The following is a 10,351-nucleotide window of genomic DNA, read 5'->3' on the forward strand; positions in this document are numbered from 1 at the left end:
GCTTGCAATACCAAAAATAACCACTATCTTGGCTTTAACGGTGTAGAGTAGCTTTGCCTGCTTTGAACTTTATATAAATGTGACAGAACAGTCTATACACACACTCTTTGTGTCTGACCTCATCTATGCAATATTCCATTTGTGTATTTATCCGGGTTACTGTGTGTACCTATAGTTTTTCACTTTTATTGCTATATTCTGTTGCATGAGTATGTCACAAATTATCTGCTATTGATGGACATTTTAAGTTTCTGGTTTTGGGATGTGTAAACACCTACATGCATTTCTGTAGGACATTGCTAGGTCATAGAATATGTGTTCAGCTTCAGCGGATACTGTGAAACAATTTTCCAAAGTGACTGAATCATTTTGCACTCTCACCAGCTGGGTGTGTGAGTTGGAGTTTCTCACTGCCGCTTGGTGTTGTCAGTCTTTCTAATGTTAGCTATCCTGATGGGTACTGTAGATACATTAATTATGGTTTTTATTTGCATTTCTTTGCTTACTAATGAGGTTGAGAGGTTTTACATAAGTTTACTGGCTTTTGAATATCCCCTTTTGTGAAGTGCCTTGCATTTTGTATTCCCCCCGCCCCCCATGTTGCTAGTCCTTTTCTTATCAATTTGTATGTGTTCCATATATTCTGGATATGAGTTCTTTTTTCAGTTGTATGTGTAGCAAAGATGACCTCTCCCTCTCTGGCTCGCCTTGTCTCTTAATGATATATATTTTGTACAGCTTTTCTTGTTCTCAGTGAGAGCGTTGATCAGAACCATCTAGTCCAACAGAACATGGTCACCTTTATTCATAACTAAGTTTTATACCAAGAATACAAATATTAAGATGAGGGCTGAGCCGTTATTGGTGGGTGGGGATTTGTATGAGAAGATTTTAGCTGAGAAAGAAGCAGACCCAGACAAAGTAAGTTTTAATGAGTGAGAAGATGGAGGGAAAATTGAGGCTGTAGTGCTTACCTGACATTCTTTAGGGACCTGTGTCTTCAGGTGAGAATTGAAACTCATGGAAAGAAGGACTACTCCCATTAACAGGTTCTTGCGTGGGTTAAATGAGAAAATATGTATGAGAGGTATCGGTAAACACATAAGGGGTCAGGATTAGATTGAAAGTCATTGACAGTTTTGCTCAGGGACAAGCCTGAGTGCGTGCATGTGTGTGTCTGCTCAGTACATTCTGCCTAACCGTATGTGAATTCACACTGAGAGTAACTTAACATTTCTTATGCTGCTAGCAACTTCTTGATGATTTCTCCTCTGGATGGAAGGGGTAAAGAGGACTTTTGGAAGATTCTCCAAAGCTTGGTCTTTTTCCTTTATGTGATGAGGGATAACTGTCTCAGAATTCATCACTGATTTAGAGCTGGTTCTATCTCAGTGGTTCTTAACCCTAATTATACATTAAAATTGCCTAAAGAGCGTCTAAAAGATACTGACACCTGAATCTTATTCCAGAGTTTCTGAGTTAAATTGGTCTGAAAACCGTCTTGCCTACTGGGATTATTCACAAGCACCAGGTGGTGCCAATGTTTCGCCAAGTTTGAGAACAGCTGGTGGTGCAAAGACAGTGTTGTCCACCAGATGGAGGCAAAGCACTGCTGTTTAAAAAAAGCCTTCTCAACTGTAGTCTGTGATTTTACCTGCGCACCAACTGCAATTTGTGTAATATATCGAGCAGGACCAATGTGGGGAAATAGGTAAAATTATCTTTGGTACTGTTGCTTGACAATCAAAGAGATATTTGTAACCACCGGGGAAAATTCCAGGAAAATTTAAGAAATAGCATGACAAAAATGTATGTTATTCACCCAATTATCTCAATTAGCATCTAAAAATATTTTCAAAACTTTTTATACTTCCCTTTATAAACTGATATCAAAACTGAAAGTAAAAAAGGAGGGTAATATTGTTAGTATAGAGTGGAAGATCCTGAAATAAGATCACTGCAAGAATTATGCAAATAGAAACTTACATCTGCAGAAGTCAATAATCTTAAAATGTTATTCATAGGATCTTAGGAAAAATGCAGATGAAATAATGTGACTAATTTATTCTTCATGTGGTGAGACTTGATTGGCCCCCGTTTCATACCATTTCCTCGGCTTTGCTCTACCATTGTGGTCAGCTTTTGTGGAGTCAGCCCCAACTCATGGGGAGCCATGCACAATGGAATGATTTTCTATTCAGTCCAATGTCGTTTCCTTAATTAGTTGGGGGTCAGATTGATGTAACCCACAGCATTTTCACTGGCTGATTTTCAGAAGTGGACCTCCAGGCCGTTCTTCCTAGTCTGTCCTAAGAGGTGTCAACCTTTTCTGGTTCTGACTCTTCTTGCTAGCACTCCAAACGCATACATGTTGGTTGAGATCCACGCTTCTTGCTAGAATGACCAACCTGTCCCAGTTTACCTAGGACTTTCCTGGTTTTAACATTGAAATTCCCACATCCCCACAAACCTTTATGTCTTGGGTCAAAGAGACAGTTGGTCACATTACAAGGAATGGCCAAAATAGATGGTTGAGAAAGAGTCTGCATCAATGAATTCTGTAGCTATAAGATGGGGATGGGCTAGAAATGTTATCATACTAATCCAGAAATTAGAGAGGTGATTTAGGCCACTGTAGATCCCAATAGCAACATATTGGAATGACACAAAAATATACATAATTCACTCTTCACCCTAAATTTAGTATGGCCAATCCTCAGACAAAGTCATTCTTAGGGACTGGTAACAGAGTAAATAAATTAGCCTTTTAGGAAACTGGTCTACCGAATGGAACTCATCAAAATCAGGTGGAGTGTTTATTAATAATTTTCCGGGAACTCACCCCAAGTCTACTGAACATAATTGCTAAGAATAGGGACTTGGGAGGTTGTACTTTTAGTGAGATCTTGGATGATTCTAGTGTGAAGCAAAAATTGGAAATCATTGATTCTAGAGCAGTAACTTAGTTTCCCAGGGCGACTCTAACAAAATACCACAGAGTTGGTGACTTTAAAAAGCAGAGATTGAATTTCTCTCACTTCTAGGGACTAAAAGTCAAAATCAGGGTCTCAGCCATGTTGGTTCCTCCTCTGTGCCTTTCTTCTACTTTCTCACAGTTGCCGGCAATCCTTAACAGTCCATTGCTGGTTATACATGCATAGCCTCTGTGTCACATGTCACTCCCATTTTATAAAACAACTCAAAAGGAGTTAGGATTAGGCCTGCCAGCCTTCTGGTTAGCACTCAAATGCCTTAGGCACTATGCCACCAGAGCTCCTGGGCCCCACCCTACTCTGGTATAACTCTTCTGACTCAACTGATAAAAAATCCTGCTGACATATGGTCAATTCCAGCTCATAGCGACCCCTACAGTGTTTCCAACATTGTAAATTTTCATAGAAGTAGATTGTCTCATCTTTCTTCCACAGAGCAACTGGTGGGCTTGAACCACTAACCTTCTGGTTAGCAGCCAAATGTCTTACCCTCTGTACCACTAGAGCTCCTTAACCCACCAATAGCAAAAGAAAAACCCTATTTCCCCAAACAAGCTCACATTCACAGGTACACACAGTGGTTAGGGCTTTAAAATATCTTTTTGGGGAAACAACTCATAACAGCCAGTGATCTTCAAACATTTTTTGGTCACTCATCCTTAGCAGTAAAAACAACAACAAAAAATTAAATATAAATCTTCAACATGTGTATATCTATTTATTTATAAATTTATGTGTGGATGTATTACTCCTACTCATCTTAAGTTTCCCATTTTAACACATTCGAGGCAAAGTTAAATCTGCTTGGTTTATCTTCTCATTACACACTCTGGACTTTTCTTTTCAGAACAAATTCAAGTAGGCAAGATGGGAGCATCATGAGGCCAAGGACTCCTCAGAAGGAAGGTTGGGTAATCTACTTCCATAGGGATACTGCCTCAGAAACCCGAGGAGGGGTTGTACGAGTTGGCTGGGATTCGATGTCAGTGACTTTGTACTCACAGCTCCATCGTTTTTGGCACATACTAAAAAGCTGAAAAACCCACTGCCATCGAGTAGATTCCAACTCATAGCAATCCCCATTGGGTCTCCAAGGCTGTATGTCTTTACAGAAGTAAATTGCCTCATCTTCCTTCCATGGAGCAGCTAGTGGGTTTGAACTGCTGACCTTCTGGTTAGCAGCCAAACGCCTTATGCACTGCACCACCAGAGCTCCTTTGGCATACACTAGGTGCTCACTAAAATCTTGGTTTGGGTGGAATTTGGGACTCTTTAAAAAAGAGAGAGAAAAGCTTGTTCTGTGGAATAATGCTGGTTAACTGCCTGTCCATACTGCTTCACGTTTCCATGGAAACACCCTGCAGCTCTTGTAGGAACCTCTCTACCTGTCAGTGCCCAGTGCCCAAAGAGAGTTTACAATCCCACTTCTCAGTCTCCAACTGTTTTTTTCCACAGTGTCTGACCTCCTGCTGCTGGTGAAAGGATCCTCCACTGAAGGAGCAGCAGGAGGCATAAGTAAGAGGCTTTCAGTTCAGACATTTAAGGAGGAAGGAGTGGGGCAGCTCCATTCACCACACAATACAATTCAGAGGGAAGCCTCCTTGGACAGGGAGGTGAGAGGCCGAATCCACTTCACGCTCCTGGGGCCTTATTGTTGTCAAGTTCCAGTGATTGCTAATATCAATTATCCCATCACTACTTAATAGCACCTTTGAAAATAGGGCTTTGGAAAAACCTAGTCAGTTTCTTTAACCAATATTGATGGAAAGATCAACACCTAATGAGGACTGAAAGACAGGGAGCCCTTTCATGGACTGTAACAGCTTCCAGGCATGGGAGGCAGATGTGGTGCAGATTTTATGTAAATTGTTGAATGTGGAATCTCGTAGCTGGACAGTCTTCAAGATGCTGGCCCACGCTCTGTATCATCACTGAGGTAGATGCAAAATGACGCAAACTAATTTGCTCAGGCACAACCACTAGGTTCTTTTGTAAATAACAGTAGTCCCTGATGATTGGACTCTGGTGAGGGTTCTGTGCCTCCTGCTCATAATTTCCTGCCAGAATATAATGGGAGCAAGCTTCTGACCAAATCCTGCCGCACTTACTGCCAAGTTAGTAGCAAGTGGGCCCCTACACTATCCAATCTGATTTTTTAGGTCCTTTGGCAATACTCATATGAAAGGTCCATGAGAGGAAATGTGCCCATTAGATACAGCTAACTCTGTAATTGGCTACAGACGACAAGAATCTCCCAGATCAGTAGCTGTTCTGTCTGAAATCATGCTTGAGGTGCATTCCAGAAGTAGCACAGTTTTCACTCAACTACTAACCTTAAGCCACTCTCGGAAGGAAGATGGGGCAATCTACTTCCCTAGTGATACTGCCTCAGAAACCCAAGGAGGGGTCGCTATGAGTTGGGTCCAACTCAACGGCACACAACAACAACAACAACAACAACTAACCTTCAGGTTAGCAATATGAACCCACCCAGCAATACTGTGGGAGAAAGGCCTGGCTATCTGCTTTTGTTAAGATCACAGTGAAAAAAAACATATGGAGCAGTTCTACTCTGTAACACATGGAGTCACCATGGCTCATAATTGATTTGATGGTAACAGCTTAGTTTTTTGGTCCTTGTTAGAATTTTTCCCCTCCTGGGCAAGAGCTGAGGAGTTGTTACAGTACTTTTAGCCAAGCTTGAAATGCTCTTCAAACACCAATACATAGCTTTGGTGTTGTTGAGTGTGGACAAGTCAATTCTGACCCATGTTGACCCTATAGCTTGAAGAACATTTCATTAATGAAAAACCAATGTTATTATTCATTATGATACTGGTCATTAAGGTAGTTGATAGAGTTGTAGGGTCAACCTCTGGAGTGTGGACTCTTTATTCAGAGTCTTTCAAATACTAGTGACCATTGTGGATTGCGTTTTCCCTATTAGGGAAATAGATTACTCCAAGAGTGAAGATTAGAACCAGTAAATTGTCTATGCTGAAGTATTTAAATATAAATTACTGACCACATGATAAAGGTACTCAGGACTTTTTTAAAAAAACAAAAACAAATGCTATTACTATAACCCGAATAAAAGCAAGGTATCCTTGTACTTCTCTCTTGTGTAGTGCACAGGTTGTATACGAGCTGAATTTAAAGACACACATATCAAAAACATAGGAGTAATTGGAAATTCAAAAGTAACTCAGCCTAATGAGGAAATTCTAAAGATGATAAAAGCATTCCTAAAAAATACTCAAACTTCTTAAAATATCCCTTGCTATCTTTGCCCTTCTCAAATGTTCCTTATGTGTAGAAGCTGGTTCCAGAAGCATCTTCTCTCAACTCCTAATTCCAAAAATTCTTCCAAACCCAGACCATTCTCTCTCACTATCTCCTCTGCCTCTCGTACACCCTCTCATAATTCTTCTTTCTTATAAATCCAGGCTTTCCTGGTGATGTCTCACAAAATCACTATCTGGATAATAAGGAATAGAAGGGTAGGGGTAAGGAGTTAGGAAGAAATACAGGGCCAATGTCAGAATTGTTGGAGAAGAAGAGAGTGAATATTCAATACAGTAAGTCCGTGGGTTGCAAACTTCTGACTTATGGACAACTCATTTAATGTTATGTTATGTAATGTAATTTAATGTCATGTAAATTTGCCCTCACTTTGACGCAATTGAACCAACCCCTTCTTATAATAAATTCTTCATCACAATCACCTTCACTTACTGCACATACAGCTTTTAAACCACTGAAGTCTTCAAGACTTCTTGCACTAAAGTAAGGCTGAATAAGAACTGTATGCACCTGTTGCAATTTATCTACTAATTTGACTTAAAGACACACTTAAGAGCCATCACATTTGTAACCCAAGGACTACCTGTAATCCATTTTTTTCTTTTTTTTTTTTTTCTTATAATTTATTCAAACCCCAGGTTTGTGGCAAGTTTGATATCACCTGCTATGGATTATTCTTGTCTAACTAACTTCTTATTTCTTTTAATCCCTTTCCTCCACTACTACTACATTTTATTGCTATTACAATTTAAAATATTTTAAAATTTGTGTAACTGGGAAACTGTGGATGAAAAGAAATAAAGGAAGCTGCATCCTCATGCAGCAGAATACAGTTTGGCGTTTGTTCTTTAGGTTGTCTGCTCCTGAGAAGGGAAATGAAGCACATGTCCTGGGCTGTTGCTATTAGTTAAGCTGCCATGATTGAGACTTTCCCTGGCCTGCTGAGAACAGGCTAACAACGTCCAGAGCCCATAAGAAGGGGATGTCTACTTTAAAGAGAAGGGAGTTTGAGGCCTAGATGCAGAGGTAGATGGCGGTGTATGAACTGAGATATGCTGCATTATGGTTGGAAGGGTCCCTGTTCAAACATTTTCTACCTCAGGCAAGTCCATTTGCCTGAAGTTCCACTCTCAGCGGCTAAGCTTTCCTCCCAGCTCAGTATTCATTCGGAACGAAGCAGGGAATGAACCTAAGAGAAGGTGGAGAAAGAGCCCCACAATAGTGGCCACCTTAGCAGAGCTGGAAATGAGAATGCTTGAAGGGAGCAGGTGAAGGTGATGTTTAGATACTTGGGAAGTCTAAAATATCTAACATTGAAGAAGTCTAATAATAACTTTCAGGAAGTCATTATCTTCCTGAACATTTGCCTTCAATTTACAGAAGTCAAGAATATTCCATGTTTGTACACTTGAGTGCATATCCAGTAAACCTCTTCCCTCTCCTACATGTAAAATCAAAACCAAACTCATGGCCATCAAGTTGACTCTGACTCATAGCGACCCCCATTGGGTATTTGAGGTGATAAACCTTTGTGGAAGTAGATTGCCCCATCTTCCTCCCATGGAGTGGCTGGTGGGTTAGAACTGCTTACATTCTGGTTCACAGCCAAATGTCTTATCTACCAGAACTCCTTATCTCCTACATGTAACTCCCTTGAAATTAAGAACTGTCTTATTTACCTTTGTGCCCATAGGCCCTTGCACACTGCTCAGCATGTAGCAGCAGAGAGTCAGTAGCTGCTGTAAAGCTCTTCTAAAGTTTCCTGCATCCACTGTGCAGGAGATTTGGGCGTCTTGGTCACACCACTTCCTGTACAGAGGTAGCCCATGGCTTGATTTTTCTGAGACTTGGTGACTGTGAGTACTCTGCAGGGAGCTGTACCACTCAACCCCAGAGGTCTTTCCTTGTGCTAATGAATGCCATTAACTTGGAGTACAGCATGAGTGGTGCCCTCTGGAGTGGGGCAAGGTGAAGACTGTAGGTCTTCATCTCTCCTCTTCACAGTAAGGGATGTATAAGGAGCCCTGGTGGCACAGTGGTTGAGCAGTCAGTTGCTAACTGAAGGGTGGGTGGTTTGAACCCATGGAAGAAAGACGTGGCAGTCTGTTTCCATAAAAATTATAGCCTTGAAAACTGTGGGGCAGATCTTCTAGTCTGTCCCACAGGGTCACTATGAGTAAGAAACAACTTGAGAGCAGTGGGTAACCAAATGCAACACAATGCACTGCCATCGAGTTGGATCCACCTCGTAGCGACCCCTCCTTGGGTTTCCGAGGCAGTATCACTATGGAAGTGGATTGCCCAACCTTCCTTCTGAGGAGTGGCTGGTGGGTTTGAACCCCAGCCTTCTGGTTAGCAGTCAGATGCCTTAGGCACTACACCACCAGAGTGGGTGGGTGGGGGTGTAGGGAATGGCTGTGCTGTCCTGGCTCTCTTCATCCTTGGGAAGTGTGGTCTTTTAGAATCCTGGTGTGCCTGTCAAAAGCTGCTGGGGAAACACTCTCAGAAGGTTAGGCTGGCCACAAGTTAAAGAAAGGATCCTTCTCAAGAAATCTTTATCTGGAGGCTTCTGTCCTTCTCCACCCACCTACTCACCACAACAGAGGTCAGCTAATTGAAATTTTCCTTGCTTCCTCAGACAGGAGTAGATGGTTAGCAGGATTGGTCTTTGTCCTCTGACCCTCATTAGTACATTATGCATACTCTCTGGTGGCGTAGTGCTTAAGGCATTTGACTGCTAACCAGAAGTCTGGCAGTTCAAACCCACCAGCCACTCTTCGGAAGGAAGGTTGGGCAATCTACTTCCGTAGAGATACTGCCTCAGAAACCCAAGGAGGAGTCGCTATGAGTTGGTTCTGACTCGATGGCAATGAGTTTGGTTTTGTTAAATAGTAATGGTGACGTTTATTGAACACATCTCTTGCATCAGACATCTTCCTTGGTGCTTTAGATGTGCAATCTCATTTAATTGTTTCCAGAACACTCTGAGGTGATGCTACGTTTTAGAAGAGGACTCAGTGTCAAGAAATTCAGTTTGTAAGAGAACCCAGCCAGCAAGAATGGAGCTAGGATTCAAACGCAGGCAGGCTAAGCTAACTCCACACGGCAAGCTTCTTTCCTGTGCTGCTCAGATTCCTCTTGTGACTTCCGCATCCTTCTGCAGGGTATTCAGTAGCATCTGAAGTTAGCGCCCGTGTCCTAGTCATCTGTGAATCTCCAGAACTTAACAAGCTGCCTGACTCCTGTAAGTGACGTTCAGCAAATGCCTGAATCATCACTAATTAGGAATTCAGCTATATTAATAAGCAAATAGGAGTCCTGGTAGTTCAGCAGTTAAAGTACTCGGCTGCTAATCAAAAGTTCAGCATTTGGAACCCCCACCCACTGTGTGAGGAAAAGATGAGGCAGTCTGCTTTTGTAAATATTTACAGCCTTGGAAACCCTATGAGGCATTTCTACTCTGTCCTATAGGGTCACTATGAGTTAGAATTGACAGGCAGTGGATTTTAACAAGCAAGTAAACTAGAAACCAAACCTATTGTGTCAAGTCAATTCTGACTCATAGTGCCCCTATAGGACAGAGTAGAACTGCCCCATAGAGTTTCCAAGGCGGTAATTTTTATGGAAGCAGACTGCTGTATCTTTCTCCCATGGAGCAACTGGTGGGGTCAGACTGCTAAAGTTTTGGTTAGCAGCCAAGCACTTAACCACTGTGCCACCAGAGGCCCTTTTCTGAGGGAAAAATGGAATCTCCAAGGGCCTGCTATTCTTCGTTTAGTGTGGAATGACTTCCATATTGCTAAATCTCATTGTCAATTCTCAGTCATCATATTTGATCTTTTAGCCTTTTTTATTAGAAAGTTTTTTTTTTTTTAATTTCCCTGTAGTTTATTTATTTTTTTAACTTTTATTTTTTCCTTCACACAAGTGAAGTGCCTACCCTCCACTTAGTGGTTTATCCCCCCTTCCCCACCCACCCCTGGTAACCATCAAAGAATATTTCTTTTATTTGTGAAACCCTTCTCCTGACTTTTCACAATCATGGTCTCATACAG

At 41.6% G+C, this 10,351-nt stretch overlaps 1 pseudogene; it reads right to left on the minus strand.

The window, feature by feature from the left end:
• Positions 1-9,388: 9,388 nt before the first annotated feature.
• Positions 9,389-10,351, minus strand: part of LOC103199732 — a 53,698-nt pseudogene continuing 52,735 nt past the window's right edge.

This window comes from Orycteropus afer, unplaced genomic scaffold, assembly GCF_000298275.1.
Source record: "Orycteropus afer afer isolate SDZICR_OR568_19922 unplaced genomic scaffold, OryAfe1.0 scaffold00118, whole genome shotgun sequence".
Taxonomy (NCBI): Eukaryota; Metazoa; Chordata; class Mammalia; order Tubulidentata; family Orycteropodidae; genus Orycteropus; species Orycteropus afer.